General features: G+C 42.0%; 1 pseudogene; it reads left to right on the forward strand.

The window, feature by feature from the left end:
• Nucleotides 1–2,477: 2,477 nt before the first annotated feature.
• On the forward strand, nt 2,478–4,353 carry LOC118366671 (tRNA N(3)-methylcytidine methyltransferase METTL8, mitochondrial-like; annotated as a pseudogene).
• The last annotated feature ends 9,532 nt before the right edge of the window (nt 4,354–13,885 follow it).

Raw genomic sequence — 13,885 nt, forward strand, 5'->3', positions numbered from 1 at the left:
TTGTCCTATATTTATATATTTATCCTCTCCTCCTTCCCTGTAGGAGTCTTTTGCCTTTTGGTAGGCCGTCATTGTAAATAAGAATTTGTCCTTGACTGACTTGCCTAGTTAAATAAAGGTTCAATAAATAGAAAAAACTCTCACACATTCCCCGTGAGACAGAAGCATTTGACCATTCTCACACTCAGATGGCACACTTCTTATATCTCACGCATAGAAAACTACTGATTTTATTTTTATAATTAGGACATATATTGCGCAAACTCGTTTTGAAATCAGAGCATATGCGCCTGCAATTTAACATCACGAGCAGAACATCTATCATTGTCCTGTTTTACCACACAGCACTGTGAACTGTGGCACATTGAAGTATATGATTTGTCTAGTTATGTGAAGGATCAAGGCTATTGGATGCATGTTTTAAAGAAACGCCCATCAAGATTAGAGTGGAAGTGAATGGAGAAACAGAACGTTCTCTGCTGATTTTATAGAGCTGTAAAAAAGAGCAGCAGAGTAGCGCTCTTTTATGCGCTCAAATGTTGTCAACAAAATTATGTTCTCATAATACAGCCATAAATATATTGCAGAATGCAGCCTTTTGACAGCATGTACTAAAATAGATTTAATCCACACTTGCACTAGTCCCCTTATGGTTTTAGCAGGTAGTGACCTGATTTGTAACTATGAACATTATTTTGTCAAACAGATTGTGAACACAAAAGTGTATTTTTGATTCTAGAGTTGGAAGAAAATAGAATAATTATTTGGTTAGGGTGTAGGGGCAGATTTATGTTATTAAATAGATTTTATGAGCTATTTACTTTATTTAGTCTGATCAGTGGAACAATTCTCTTTCTTAACAATGGGCTAAAATATATGGTAATTACTGTGCTTGCCAGCAAGAACAATACTGTTGTTCCCCAAACGCATTTTATTATTCCACTTCTTCCCAATTTTTCCAGTGTAATCACATATTTGAAATATGATATGCCAACTTGTGTCTTTGAAAATGAATGATATGAGGCTGGGGGCAGGCAGCTGCAGGCAGCGATCAGTTGAAAAGCATGCATTTAGTTTTACTTGTACTTAAGAGCAGTTGCAGGCCACGGAAGGAGAGTTGTATGGCATTGAAGCTCGTCTGGAGGGTTGGTAACACAGTGTCCGAAGAAGGGCCAGAAGTATACAGAATGGTGTCGTCTGCGTAGAGGTGGATCAGAGACTCACCAGCAGCAAGAGCGACATCATTGATGTATACAGAGAAGAGAATCGGCCCAAGAATTGAACCCTGTGGCATCCCCATAGAGACTGCCAGAGGCCCGGACAACAGGCCCTCCGATTTGTCACACTGAACTCTATCTGAGAAGTAGTTGGTGAACCAGGCGAGGCAGTCATTTGAGAAACCATGGCTATTGAGTCTGCAGATAAGAATGTGGTGATTGACAGAGTAGAAAAGCCTTGGCCAGGTCAATGAAGACAGCTGCACAGTACTGTCTTTTATCGATGGCAGTTATGATATTGTTTAGGACCTTGAGCGTGGCTGAGGTGCACCCATGACCAGCTCGGAAACCAGATTGTATAGCGGAGAAGGTACAGTGGGATTCGAAATGGTTGGCGATCTGTTTGTTTACTTGGCTTTCGAAGACTTTAATATAATAATAATAATAATATATGCCATTTAGCAGACGCTTTTATCCAAAGCGACTTACAGTCATGTGTGCATACATTCTACGTATGGGTGGTCCCGGGAATCGACCCCACTACCCTGGCGTTACAAGCGCCATGCTCTACCAACTGAGCTACAGAAGGGCAAGGTAGGGCAGGATAGATATGGGTCTGTAACAGTTTAGGTCTAGAGTGTCTCCCCCTTTGAAGAGGGGGATGACTGCGGCAGCTTTCCTATCTTTAGGGTTCTCAGACGATACGAAAGAGAGGTTGAACAGGCTAGTAATAGGGTTTGCAACAATTACGGCAGATACATTTTCACCCGCAACGTAATTTTCAAAGTAGCCCAATTTTTCAGGAAAACTGGGAACATGGCAACAATGGATGGCACTTTTTTTTACAAATGTGGCCATGTGTAGGTTGTCTAGTATATCATGGGCAGGATAAGCTCTAACAATGGGAATTCCTACAACACCTACAACAGTATCATCGGTAAATTGTGACTGACTGACGGATCTACAAATAATAACGAGTAGTTATTTATGATGCAAGGTTCTTTGTAGATCAATAAGTCAAAGGTCGCCTTCACTTTCGGCTGCAATGTCGAACAAACCCAAAGTGTCACTTGCTACATCATCATGATGATGCAAAATGGATCATCATGATGATGTGGCTGGTGACACTTTACTTCTCGAAAGTCCAATATCTTGAAAACTTGACTGCTGGCACGCAAAACATTTTGGGACTGTTCCCCAAACTGTATGTCATTGTGTATTTGTATTTAGACAATCATTAAAATGTAGGTTGTTTCTTACATGGTTTTCCCAATCCATAGGCTAAATGAGAGGATCACGACCCCCTGCCTAGCCTCAGTGGCTATGGGTTGGGACAGGGTTCCATGCAGACTAAACAGCAGAGGGGGATGCTCCTTTGGGACTTCTTTCAGCATAACATGTGGTATGTGTTTGCACATCTATTATTTTCATTCAGTGCCATTTTCAATGTGAAGTCTGAAGTTGATAATATACTGTGTCAAATGGCACAGCAGTGTATTTTGGATCATGCATACATTCATGTTAAAAAAATGTAAACTTATTTGAGATGGGTGTCCCTTCCACGGGACTGTTGAGCTAACGTAGGCTAATGCGATCAGCATGAGGTTGTAAGTAACAAGAAAATTTCCCAGGACATAGATATATATATGGGGCGGCAGCGTAGCCTAGTGGTTAGAGCGTTGGACTAGTAACCGGAAGGTTGCGAGTTCAAATCCCCGAGCTGACAAGGTACAAATCTGTTCTGCCCCTGAACAGGCAGTTAACCCACTGTTCCCAGGCCGTCATTGAAAATAAGAATGTGTTCTTAACTGACTTGCCTGGTTAAATAAAGGTAAAATAAAATTAATAAAAATAAATATATCTGATATTGGCAGAAAGCTTAAATTCTTGTTAATCTAACTGCGCTGTCCAATTTACAGTAGCTATTACAGTGAAAGAATACCATTCTATTGTTTGAGGAGATTGCATTGAACATGAAAAGTTATTAATAAACATATTAGGCACATTCTTCAAGTCTTGATACAAAATTTTAAACATGCAACATGACATTGAATCAGTCTAAAACTTTGCACATACACTGCTGCAATCTAGTGGACAAAATCTAAATAGCCTTTATCTTGCATTTCAAAGATGATGGTACAAAAACAATACAAAATAACGTTTTTTTTCTTCTTTGTGTAATCTTTTACCAGATCTATTCTGTTATATTCTCCTATATTCTCTTTCACATTTCCACAAAGTTCAAAGTGTTTTCTTTCAAATGGTACCAAGAAAATGCATATCCTTGCTTCAGGGCCTGAGCTATGGGCAGTTAGATTTGGGTATGTCGTTATAGGCGAAAATGGGAAAAAAGGAGCGTATCCTTAAGAGGTTGTGAAATGGTCTGAGGAAGAAAAAGAAAAAGCCAGACGAGAATACGCATTCTATTAGAAGAGCAAGGTAACCCCTTTCTAAACATTCCTAGCAAATTCTGTTCTTAATTTTGATTGTATGAAAACAAATAATTATGTAGTATTTGTTCTTCCTACCCACTCAGGCAAATATGACATAGACGCCTGTAAATACTAAGACAGGTTTTATGAGATGCACCAGGACAAGTTCTTTAAAGATCGCAAGTGGCTGTTCTTGGAGTTCCGAGAGCTTCTTTCTTTAGGGCCAGAGAGCAGTGCTACTGAGGAAAGACAGTGTGGGCCTCATGCCCAGAGCCTGGTGTGTCCTGCAGGGACACAGAGATGGGGCAGCATGCACCCACTCACCAGCACATAGATCCACAGACAAGTGATTGCCAACAGTCCTGTAACCAAGATGGGAGAGACACTGCAGTGGCTGCAAGGCAGACCAGCTCTTTCCCAGGCGAACATGCAACTTTCAGGATCTTGTAGACATTTTCATCTAGTTTTAATCCCTCATCCACTACACAGTTAAAATATTATGTAGTTAGAATAAATGGTAAGATGCATGAACTCTTGTAACCTGTGTTGATTTCACTGGCTCAGTAGTTTCTATTTTGACAGAATGTTATTTGTCTTATGTTGTATGTGGGGCTGGTAACAGTGTATTTCCTATTGTCAGCTCTATTAAGTTCAACATTATACATATTTTATCCAGTCTAAATGACGTATTTTATACACTCTGATCAGAAACCTGTATTGATGCATGACGTCAAACTGAGTCTGTGGGGTTAAATGGTTTTCTTTTCTTAGTCATTTAAGAATAAGGTTGTGTTTGTTGATTGCAAATGTTTTGATATTTGCTTTGTTATGCAGACCACCTGTGCTAAAGCATAATGTCATCTTACATAGAATATTTTGTCCAGAGGGCTTGGCAAGCCTAGGGGAGGAAAATAATGAGGAGGAAGTGTTTAACCTTGACCTGCATGCATAATCCTATGAATGACTCTTGAATTATATGGAGTGTATGTTATCTGATAGCAAATATATTAGTCCCTCAGTCTACCTGCCTGGTGTGTGATTAAGAGCAATTTGATCAGTAAATATATACTGACTACTACAGAATGCCAATCGATTAAATCTACGTGTCATTATTCAATTAAATATTGTATCACTACTCCATTTTGTTTTGGTGTTAGTTGTGAAAATGATATGAAATTAACCTGACAAGTTCCCTCTATGTTGTTGCTGTCTTGCAGAGACAGGGGCATTCTTATACTGCTGGTACTTTAGCCTCACTCTATCTGTAATGAATACTCAGGGAGAAAAAAGGTGTAGATTCACGGTCAGAGGCCGGCAGGGGTTTATTTCGCCTTTGCAGAAGGCAGGAATCGTGGTCACAGGCAGGCAATGGTCATACACAGGTAGGCAAACAAGCAGGCGAATCAAAACTAGGACTGAAGGCTATAACTGGTTCTTACAAACGAGCTAGGAAATGGCTTAGTAGAGTCAAAACGAACAATGCCTAAAAATGCACAAAGAGAATGAACTGAACTAAATAAGGAGCTGCTGAGACCAGTTGAGTAACTAACACAGGTGAAATCAATAAACAAAAATGAAAGACAGGGCTACGTTCAAGAACACAAAGAAACAGAACACAAGGTTGACTAAGAACATAAATACAGAACCTTACACTGTCCAACTGGTCAAGATAAGATACCATTTTCCAAACAAGTGAGATTCATACAATCAAACATTGGAAATTACGTCATTACAAACAGATTGAAATATGGTTGAAGTTACATTGTTACAAAAACGTTCAAATCTGCTTGAAATTACATCACGACAAACAAGCATTTTTCACATATTGTGATTATCCTTCTCTACCCAAAATGTCTGCTATCACACCTTTCTTGCTTTGATGCCTGGTGGACATTTGATGCTCTTGCAATGGACTGTCTTTTATCAAATGGCCATGATCAGCAGTCCAGGCATTATTGTACAGAATCTTTCAGTGCAAAACGGCACTGAGAGATGCAGAACAGAGCAATCTACCAGGTACAGACTGTGTGTCCTCATTAGAGGTTGTTACATTTATCCTTATCTGTTGCCAGTTGCTTTGCAATTTATGGGGTGCAATTCTTTCCAAGACTATTTAAGAGCTTAACATGATGTTGCTCAATTAATGCAATCTACTCATGAAACACTAGGAAACGGCTAGTTTGTTCACATTGCTAATTCTATTGCCGGTTGAGTAACTACCTCATAATAGCTAAATTATCTCAATCTTTCAGACTACACTGTAATGTACTGGTGTGTTTATGGGTGCCTTCAGTTATATGCACCTTTTAGTGGTGATTTAGTCTAAGGTCTTGCCACTACAGAGTCATTTTTTGGGGGGGAGTACTTCAGTTTCCATAGCAACTCCTCTTGAGACTTGCAGTAAAATGATCTGTCTGCAGGTTTTGAAGAGCACTTTTAACCTGGGAATGGTAATGCCTTTTTCAGCTACTGTAATAAATAAGTGAATAATAGTTTTTTATTCAAAATTGCTTACATTAAACATGGCTGTTTTTCTTCTAAGGATGAAAATAATGAATTTTCACATAATGCCTAATCTGTGGGTTTATGTAACTATACTGTAGGACTGTAGGTGTTTGAGGAGCTTGTCAGTACATTCAGGGGCATATTTTTCTGCATTTCAATTAGGTTTGAATTAAGCAAAACATTTTGCTTATCCAAATTGCCATCATAAGAGCTCAACAGTAGGTTTTTAAGTTATCCACTACATTTAACCAATGAATGAGTTGAATTGTAACATATCGATGTGACAAGGTCCTTTCCTTTCCTTTCACTGAGCCTGGATGTTATTCTGCTGGTCTTCGTGCTCTTCTCCATTCACCTGAGTGGTAGGTGAAGGTTAGGAGACAAAGGCAGGAGCGCTCACTCCCATCATTCCCATTCACTCCCACCCAAACCCCCCATCCCTCCCCCTTTCCCTATACTTTGTCTGAATGTCCTTACTAACCCAACCCACTCCACCCTCCAAAAACAGGCTCTCTAAAGGTGTCCGCATGCTTCCCAGACTAAACATTATTTTCCAAAGTTCTGGAGTACACTCAAAAAATTGGGGGTCCAACAAGGGTTCTTCTAAGATCCTAAAAGTTCCTTGAAGAACCTTAGGATTCTTGGCTCTGAAAAATGCCCAACAAAAGGTTCTTCCAAGAACCCCAAAGGAGGTGGGGTTCATCGAGGAACCTCCTGGGGGTTCTTGAAGGAACCTAACTGCCCAACTGAAACATTTGGATTTGAAATGACATGATTTCTAAAACAGAAAATGGACACAATTTAATGGATATCAACCAACAAAGAGGTGTAAGAATATGTGTAAGAATATGTTAGTCTGCAGTATGTGTTAGTATGTGTAAGAATATGTAAGAATATGTTAGTCTGCAGGTATACTGCATGTATACTGACCAGGAGGCACACAAAGGCATGTACAATTGGTATTGGTATGTTGTGCAGATACTATCTATCATCTACAGTTAATTATAGTTTCTCTTTAAAACCTTCTAGAACTCAGTCACAGCAGCCTCCCTTACCTCTTCAATTAAATGAAAATCAAAGAGGCCTCTGCATTATACATTATACATAGACTACTGTTTAAAAGTTTGGGGTCACTTAGAAATGTCCTTGATTTTGAGAGAAAAGGACATTTTTTGTCCATTCAAATAACATAAAATTGATCAGAATTACAGTGTAGACATTATTGATGTTGTAAATGACTATTGTAGCTGGAAACAGCAGATTTTTGATATATCTACACAGGTGTACAGAGGCCCACGCTGTATCACATCCGGGTGTGATTGGGAGTCCCATAGGGAGGAGCACAACTGGCCCAGCGTCGTCCGTTGTAGGCCGTCATTGTAAGTAACAATTAGTTCATAACTGACTTGTCTAGTTAAATAAAGGTTAAATCAAAAATAACTTTTGTTGTAGAGCATTTAACACACAATCCGGGGAAGGGCCATAAGTATAAGACTGTAACATCTGCATATAAATGGATGATAGAGCTTTTTTACTGCCTAAGCTATGTTGTTGATGTAAATTGAGAAGAGTGGGGGGCCTAGGATCGAGCCTTGGGGTACAGCAGTGGCTGAGATAACAGATGTTCTGACTTTATACACTGCACTCTTTGAGAGAAGTAGTTAGCAAACCAGGTCAAACCCTTCAGAGACACCAATACTCGTTAGCTGGCCCACAAGAATGGAATGTTTTACCATATCAAAAGCTTTGGCCAAGTCAATAAAAATATCAGCACAACATTGCTTTGAATCAAGGACAGTGGTGACATCACTGAGGACTTTGAAGGTTGCAGTTACACATCCATAACCTGAGCAGAAACTAGATTGCATACCAGAGAGAATAGCATAGACATCAAGAAAGCCAGTCAGTTGATTATTGTGTTTTTTTTCTCACACTTTTGATAAACAGGGCGAAATAGAAATAGGCTTATAACAGTTAGGATCAGGTTGATCTCCCCCTTCAAATAAAGGACGCACCGTGGCTGCCTTCCAAGCAATGGGAATCTCCCCAGAGAGGAGAGACCGGTTAAAAAAGGTCAGAGAAAGGCTTGGCAATGATAGGGGCAGCAACCTTAAAGAAGAAAGGGTCTAAACCATCTGCCCATCTGATGTTTTTTGGGGGTCAAGTTTAAGGAGCTCCTTTAGCACCTCAGACTCAGTGACCGCCTGCAGGGAGAAACGTTGTAGCGTGGCAGGGGAAAAAGAGGGAGGAGCATTGGGGGTAGTCACATTAGAAGGGGTGGGAGATGAGGAAATGTTGGATGGGCAAGGAGGCATGGCTTAGTCAAATGTGAATTCTGACATAATGAAGTGGTGATTAAAAAGCTCAGCCATGTGCTTCTTGTCAGTAACAACCACATCATCAACTTTAAGGGACATGGGCAGCTGTGAGGAGGAGGGTTTATTCTCCAGGTCTTAAACCGTTTTCCAGAACTTCTTGGGGTTAAACCCACAGAGAGAGAACTGCTCCTTATAGTAACTAACTTTGGCCTTCCGGATAGCCTGAGTGCACTTATTTCTCAATTGCCTGAACGAGAGCCAGTCAGCCTGAGTATGCGTGTGCATTTCTTGAGGTGGAGTAACTCTGCAAGATCACAATCGAGACGGGCTGAACCTGTTTTTAATTCAAATGTTCTTTATGGGGGGAGTGTTTGTTAACAATACTACTGAAAATATTAAAAAAGAAGATCTAAGCGTCTTCGACAGAGGGGATCAATCTGATTCTATACCAATTTACAGAGGCCAGGTCATGAAGGAAGGTTTGCTCATTAAAGTTTTTTAGCAAGCGTCTATGACAAATTAGGACAGGTCGTTTCACTGAGCAGCCATTACGAACACATGCTGTAAAACAGTGATCACTAAGGTCATTACAGAAAACACCAGACTGATTATTTGTGAGGATAACATCGAGGAGAGTAGCCTTTTCTGGGTATTTGGAGTCATACATTGTAGGATTGGTAATAATCTGAGAAAGATTTAAGGAGTCCCATTGCTTTAAGACTTGGTCAAGTGGTTTAAGCATGTCCCAGTTTAGGTCACCTAGCAGGACAAATTCAGTCTTACTGTAAAGGGCCAGGAGAAAGCTTTGGGCAGTTAGGGTACAGGCCGGTGCTGATGGAGGACGATAACACCCAGCAACAGTCAACAAAGAGCGATTTGAAAGTTTAATGCCAAATCAAATTGTTTGGGGACAGACGTGGTGGAGACAACTGAGCACTGAAGGTGATCCTTGGTAAAGATTGCCACTCCCCCAACTTTGGACGATCTGTCTTGCCAGAAAAGGTTCTAACCAGAATGGTTTAATTTGTATTTATTTATTTAACCTTTATTTAACTAGGCAAGTCAGTTAAGAAGAAATTCTTATTTACAATGACGGCCTAGGAACAGTGGGTTAACTGCCTAGTTCAGGGGCAGAATTACATATTTTTTACCTTGTCAGCTCAGGGATTCGATCTAGCAAACTTTCGGTTACTGGCCCAATGGTCTAACCACTAGGGTACCTGCCGCCCCAGAAAAAAGGTTAACATCAGTATTCAAAACACTCTTCCTTAACCAAGTCTCAGTAATGACCAACACATCTGTATTGGAGCTGTGAACCCACACTTTTTTAAAAATCCATTCTGGGTAATAAAGCTCCAAGTGTTAACATGCAGAAAACTCAGGCTTTTACGAGAGCAGAAATCAGTGAAGCAGATATCAGAGCACAAGTCAGAATTGGGGCTAGCAACAGTAGATTGCCCAGGGTGTATATGCACATTTCCAGATATCATCAACAGTAATACAATCAAGGCAGAGGACAGGGTAAGCTCTGCAGTGTTGATTTATGACATTTGAATGTGCATTAGATGGCAACAAGATCATATTGTACAGCAATTTCATCAGGTAACATGAATACAAAGCCAGCGAGATGTGATTAGAATAGGATGGGAGGCCAAAAGTATGTGTAACCAGTAGAGAGTCAGTCCCACGTGTGGGACCAAACACAGTCTGTCCCACGGTTGGGTAAACAAGAAATGTCATAGTCAACAAAGCATGCAGGAGTCATGAGGCAAATAGCAAAATAGCAAAATGCACAAGAAAAAAAGTATAACGACTTGGGGCTAGCCATTGTAAGTCGAGAGTCACTTGCCCCAACAGTGCCTGTGTGCTGGAGGCGAGTGAAAGCTCGGGAGAGAGGGGGGAGTGTGGTGGGGTACCTGTACCAGACAGCGGGAGACAAGCCAGGGCAGACGGTGAACGGATTCCCAGATGGAATCCAAGCAGCAGTGCTGCAGGCAATGGGAGTAGGTGTCAAACCCACTTGGGAGAAGCTTTTATTTCTGGAGGCAGATTTCTTGTCGAAAATGTCAGTGGATGGTCTCTGAACAGTGGAAAAGGGCTTCAAATGCCTCTGGGTTTGGGTTGGGTAGCCTGTGAGACTCCTGTCATTTGTTGGGCTCAAAGGCTTTGACTGCTCTCACGTCACACCTCCATGCTAATTGAAGTTGTATCTGTTCTGTCTCAGTTCCAGGTTGGATGGTGTTCTCAGGTCTCTGCTGTTTGTTTGCAGAGCACGCTCTGTAACGCTTGGAAAAATCCATCCTTGGTAGTAGTAATCCTTCCAGGTAATTTTGTCCAAAATTAGGTTTTAGGTTTGGAGTTTTGATCTGAGGTGAAGGTTATGCAAATGCTCCTTCTTTCAACTCCAAACCCACCACTGGTGTGTGTGGACAAACTGCTCTATTTTCGTCTCATTTGACCTAGCACCCGGTTCCAATCCAAGTGCCAATGCCATTTAACAAACTCCAGGCATTTACATCTGTTGGTTATCCCAATAAAGGCATTTTATTTGGGCAACCCTTCCAAGGAGCTTATTGGCATGGAGGTGGTGAATAATTGTAGATTTGGAGACTTGGTGACCCTGTAATTCTCCAACTGTGGGACTTGGATTTGCCTCCCGAACCATCTTCCTCACAGTGCGTGGGGACAAGATACACTTGCATCCTCTACCAGGCAAGTTTACCACCGTTCCAGTCGTTTTAAACTGTTGGCCAAGGTTGGAGTAGCCAGGAGGAAGGCATGGCCAGCCGTTGAGAAATGCTTGTTGAAGTTTTCGATAATCATGGATTTATCGGTGGTGACCGTGTTACCTAGCCTCAGTGCAGTGGGCAACTGGGAGGAGCTGCTCTTGTTCTCCATGGACTTCACAGTGTCCCAGAACTTTTTGGAGTTAGAGCTACAGGATGCAAATTTCTGCCTGAAGAAGCTGGCCTTTGCTTTCCTGACTGACTGCGTGTATTGGTTCCTGACTTCCCTGAACAGTTGCATATCGCGGGGACTATTTGATGCTGTTGGAACAGAGGAGGAGTAGTATGAGGGTGCGGCTAAAGGCTATCAAAACTAGTCGCCTAGAGCGTTGGGGACAAAGAATAAAAGGAGCAGATTTCTGGGCATGGTAGAATATATTCAGGGCATAATGCGCAGACAGGGGTATGGTGGGGTGCGGGTACAGCGGAGGTAAGCCCAGGCACTGGGTGATGATAAGAGAGGTTGCATCTCTGGACATGCTGGTTGTAATGGGTGAGGTCACCGCATGTGTGGGAGGTGGGACAAAGGAGGTATCAGGGGTATGAAGAGTGGAACTAGGGGCTCCATTGTAAACTAAAACAACGATAACTAACCTGAACAACAGTATACAAGGCATATTGACATTTGAGAGAGACATACAGCGAGGCATACAGTAATCACAGGTGTTGAATGGGAGAGCTAGCTAAAACAGTAGGTGAGACAATAGCTAATCAGCTAGCACAACAACAGCAGGTAAAATCGCGTTGACAAGGCAGAGAGGGTCGGATTAACTACACACAGAGACTGAGTGCGGCCAACAGATAAAACATAAACAAACAGAATGGAGTACCGTGATTAATGGACAGTCCAGCAGACATCAGCTATGTAGCCAAGTGATCACAGTATCGCAGGCATCAGCTATGTAGCCAAGTGATCACAGTGTCCAGGGGGCAGCGGTGGATGGGACAGGGAAGCTAGACTGGCGAGTATTATCCAGGCTAAAAAAAACTGGCTGGCTGTGCAGAAGGTAAAAGCCGCTAGCAGTGGCTAACAATGACTAAATAGCTTGTAGCTAGTTAGCTGGTTAGCTTCTGGAGGTTCTTGAATGTGTTCTAAAAATTTAAAATAATAGCGATTCCGTATCACATTGGGTGAGGCACCGGAAGGTATAATCAAATTAAAAATCAAAAAGAAATTGAAAGTAAATATGGGTCCAGTGAGTGGTTGGGCTGGCTGGAGACACGGCGATTCAGACAGTTAGCAGGCCTGTGCTAACAAGCTAACAGTTAGTAGGCCGGGGCGGAACAAGCTAGCAGTTAGCAGACCGGGGCTAAACAAGCTAGCAGTTAGCAGGCCGAATTAGCAAGCAAGCAGATAGCAAAGGCTAGAAAGTTAGCCTTTGGGGGACGTCGCGATGGGGTTAAGTCTGTTTATGCCTCTTCATGCGGTGACATTGATAGACCGGTCGTGGGTAAGGATATTGTAGCCCAGGAGTATGCTTCGGTGGTAGCACAGGAGCTCTGGCCGGGCTAGCTTCAAGCTAAGTGGATGGAAACGCTAGCCAGGAGTAGTCATCCGGGGTTGCGGTTAGCTAGTTAGCTAGTTGTGAAGATCCAGATGAAAACGTTCCGTCTGTACAAACAATAGTACGCAAGTATAAACCCCATGGGACAATGCAGCCGTCATACCGCTCAAATCAAATCAAATCAAATCAAATTGTATTTGTCACATACACATGGTTAGCAGATGTTAAATGCGAGTGTAGCGAAATGCTTGTGCTTCTAGTTCCGACAATGCAGTGATAACCAACAAGTAATCTAACTAACAATTCCAAAACTACTGTCTTATACACAGTGTAAGGGGATAAGGAATATGTACATAAGGATATATGAATGAGTGATGGTACAGAGCAGCATACAGTAGATGGTATCGAGTACAGTATATACATATGAGATGAGTGTGTAGACAAAGTAAACAAAGTGGCATAGTTAAAGTGGCTAGTGATACATGTGTTACATAAGGATGCAGTCGATGATGTAGAGTACAGTATATACATATGCATATGAGATGAATAATGTAGGGTAAGTAACATTATATAAGGTAGCATTGTTTAAAGTGGCTAGTGATATATTTACATAATTCCCATCAATTCCCATTATTAAAATGGCTGGAGTTGGGTCAGTGTCAATGACAGTGTGTTGGCAGCAGCCACTCACTGTTAGTGGTGGCTGTTTAACAGTCTGATGGCCTTGAGATAGAAGCTGTTTTTCAGTCTCTCGGTCCCAGCTTTGATGCACCTGTACTGACCTCGCCTTCTGGATGATAGCGGGGTGAACAGGCAGTGGTTCGGGTGGTTGATGTCCTTGATGATCTTTATGGCCTTCCTGTAACAACGGGTGGTGTAGGTGTCCTGGAGGGCAGGTAGTTTGCCCCGGTGATGCGTTGTGCAGTCCTCACTACCCTCTGGAGAGCCTTACGGTTGAGGGCGGAGCAGTTGCCGTACCAGGCGGTGATACAGCCCGCCAGGATGCTCTCGATTGTGCATCTGTAGAAGTTTGTGAGTGCTTTTGGTGACAAGCCAAATTTCTTCAGCCTCCTGAGGTTGAATAGGCGCTGCTGTGCCTTCTTCACGACGCTGTCAGTGTGA

This window comes from Oncorhynchus keta, chromosome 34 (genome assembly GCF_023373465.1).
Source record: "Oncorhynchus keta strain PuntledgeMale-10-30-2019 chromosome 34, Oket_V2, whole genome shotgun sequence".
Taxonomy (NCBI): Eukaryota; Metazoa; Chordata; class Actinopteri; order Salmoniformes; family Salmonidae; genus Oncorhynchus; species Oncorhynchus keta.